General features: G+C 47.1%; 1 non-coding gene across 1 annotated transcript; it reads left to right on the forward strand.

Moving 5' to 3' along the window:
• Positions 1-699: 699 nt before the first annotated feature.
• LOC129467199 (U6 spliceosomal RNA) lies at positions 700-806 on the forward strand. Its single transcript, XR_008652324.1, has one exon. It is a non-coding gene; the product is annotated as a U6 spliceosomal RNA (small nuclear RNA).
• The last annotated feature ends 2550 nt before the right edge of the window (positions 807-3356 follow it).

Genomic DNA, 3356 nt, shown 5'->3' on the forward strand with positions numbered 1-3356 from the left:
GACAGAGTGAGACCCCATTTCAAAAAAAAAAAAAAAAGTAAACTATATAGTAGGTTAGGTGATAAGTGTTATGGAGAACAACAAAATGGAAAAAGAGGGTAGTGGACAATTCCACTTTGTTGAACAATATATTTTATATATATATATTCTCTTTTAGAGATGAGGTTTCACTCTGTTGTCTAGGCTGGACTTCAACTACTGGGTTCAAGGGAACCTCCCACCTCAGCCTCCTGAGTTGTTGGGACTACAGGCTCATGCCATGGGTGCTGGGCTATATGTTGCACAATTTGAAATGGTACATTTATGTTAGGGAGAAGCGAGGCACAAGGAAGAAGAGTTAAATAGGGTGGTCATGGAAGACCTTATTCAGAAGGGGACATTTCATTAAGAGACCCCAAAGAAGTCACAGAAAGAGGCCAGGCGCGATGGCTCATGCCTGTAATCCCAACACTTTGGGAGGCCAAGATGAGCAGATCACAAGGTCAGGAGTTCGAGATCAGCCTGGCCAACATGGTGAAACCCCGTCTCTACTAAAAATACAAAAATTAGCTGGGCGTGGTGGTGCGTGCCTGTAAGGAGGTTGAGGCAGGAGAATGGCTTGAACCCAGGAGGCAGAAGTTGCAGTGAGCTGAGATCATGCCACTGCACTCCAGCCTGGGTGACAGAGCAAGACTATGCCTCAAAATATATATATATATAGTGCTGGCTTCAGCAGCACATACACTAAAATTGGAAAGATGCAGAGAAGATTAGCATAGTCCCTGCGCAAGGATGACATGCAAATTCACAAATCCTTCCTTTTTTTTTTTTTTTTTTTTTGAGATAGAGTCTCGCTCTATCACCCAGGCTGGAGTGCAATAGTGAGATCTCAGCTCACTGCAACCTCTGCCTCCTGGGTTCAAGTGATTCTCCTGCCTCAGCCTCTGCAGTAGCTGGGATTACAGGTGTGTGGCACCACACCAGGCTTTTTTTTTTTTTTAATTTTTTTAATTTTTAGTAGAGACAGGTTTTCACCATGTTGGTCAGGCTGGTCTGGAACTCCTGACCTCAAGTGATCCACCCACCTCAACCTCCCAAAATTCTGGGATTACAGGCATGAGCCACTCCTCCCAGCCACAAGTATTTTCAATTATTATGGGTATGTATCTAGGAGTGGAATTGCTGGGTCATATGGTAACTATATTTTACTTTTTGTTTTTTGAGATGGAGTCTCACTCTGTCGCCCAGGTTGGAGTCCAGTGGTGGGATCTTGGCTCTTTGCAACCTCTTTCTCCAGGGTTCAAGTGATTCTCCTGCCTCAGCCTCCTGAATAGCTGGGACTACATGCACGCACCACCATGCTCGGCTGATTTTTGTATTTTTAATAGAGACAGGGTTTCACCATGTTGGCCAGGCTGGTCTGGAACTCCTGACCTCAGGTGATCCGCCCACCTGGGCCTCCCAAAGTTCTGGGATTACAGGTGTAAACCACCACTCCTGGCCTGTTTTACTTCTTTTTGGGACTTTGTTTTTTGTTTTTGCTTTGTTTTGTTTTTTTGCTTTTTTGTTTTTGTTTTCCAGGCTGGAGTGCAATGGCGAGGAGACGGCTTACTGCAGCCTCAACCTCCTGGTCTCAAGTAATCCTTCAGCCTCAGCCTCCCATGTACCTGGGACCACAGGCGTGCACTAGCACACTTGGCTAATTTTCTTTTTTTTTTTTTTTGAGATGGAGTCTTGCTCTTCGCCCAGGCTGGAGTGCAATGGCACGATATTGGCTCACTGCAACCTCTGCCTCCCAGGTTCAAGCAATTCTCCTGCCTCAGCCTCCTGAGTAGCTGGGATTACAGGTGTGCGCCACCACGCCAGGCTAATTTTTGTATTTAGTAGAGGCGGGGTTTCACCATGTTGGTCAGGCTGGTCTCGAACTCCTGACCTCGTGATCTGCCTGCCTTAGCCTCCCAAAGTGCTGGGATTACAGGTGTGAGCCACCGTGCCCAGCCCACACTTGGCTAATTTTTTAAAAATTTACTTTTTGTAGGCCAGCAAAGTGGCTCACACCTGTAATCCCAGCACTTTTGGGAGGCCAAGGCAGGCGGACCACCTGAGGTTCAAGATCAGCGTGGCCAACATGGAGAAGCTCCGTATCTACAAAAATACAAAAATTAGCGGGTCACGATGGCGGGTGCCTGTAATCCCAGCTACTTGGGAGGCTGAGGTAGGAGAATCACTTGAACCTGGGAGGCAGAGATTGCAGTGAGCCAAGATCACGCCATTGCACTCTAGCCTGGGCAACAGAGTGAGACTCTGTCTCAAAAAAAAAAAAAAAAAAATTTATTTGTAGAGATGGACTCTTGCTTTGTTGCCCAGGATGACCTTGAAATCCTGGTCTCAGGCAATCCTCCTGCCTTGGGCTTCTAAGCACTGGGATCACAGGCATGAGCCACTGCACCAGGCCCTGTGTTTAACTTCTTGAGGAACTACCAAATTATTTTCCGCAGTGGCTGCACCATTTTACACTCCCAACAACAATGTTTGAGGGTTCTGATTTCTCCCCTCCACATCCTCACCAACACATGGTATTTTCGGAGTTTTTTGGTTTTGTATTTTCTTTACAACCATCCTAGTGGTGGTTATAAACCATGGTGTATCATGGTTTTGATTTGCATTTCCCTAATGACTAGTGATTTTTTTTTTTTTTTTGAGACAGAGTCTCGCTTTGTCCCCCAGGCTGGAGTGCAGTGGAGTGATCTTGGCCCACTGCAGGCTCCGCCTCCTGGGTTCACGTCATTCTCCTGCCTCAGCCTCCCAAGTAGCTGGGACTACAGGAGCCCGCCACCACGCCGAGCTAACTTTTTTGTATTTTTAGTAGAGACGGGGTTTCACTGTGTTAGCCACAGGCGTGCACTAGCACACTTGGCTAATTTTTTTTTTTTTTTTTTTTTGAGATGGAGTCTCACTTTGTCGCCCAGGCTGGAGTGCAATGGCACAATCTTGGCTCACTGCAACCTCTGCCTCCCAGGTTCAAGCAATTCTCCTGCCTCAGCCTCCTGAGTAGCTGGGATTACAGGTGTGCACCACCACGCCTGGCTAATTTTTGTATTTAGTAGAGACGGGGTTTCACCATGTTGGTCAGGCTGGTCTCAAACTCCTGACCTTGTGATCTGCCCTCCTCAGCCTCCCAAAGTGCTGGGATTACAGGTGTGAGCCACCATGCCCGGCCCCTTAATGACTAATGATTTGCGCATCTTTTCATATGTTTGTCTATTTGCATATCTTTTTTTTTGAGACCAACTTTTGCTCTTGTTGCCCAGGCTGGAGTGCAGTGGTGCAATCTCGGCTCACAGCAACCTCTGCCTCCCAGGTTCAAGCAATTCTCC

The sequence above is a fragment of the Symphalangus syndactylus genome, chromosome 17 (assembly GCF_028878055.3).
Source record: "Symphalangus syndactylus isolate Jambi chromosome 17, NHGRI_mSymSyn1-v2.1_pri, whole genome shotgun sequence".
NCBI classification, from domain to species: Eukaryota; Metazoa; Chordata; class Mammalia; order Primates; family Hylobatidae; genus Symphalangus; species Symphalangus syndactylus.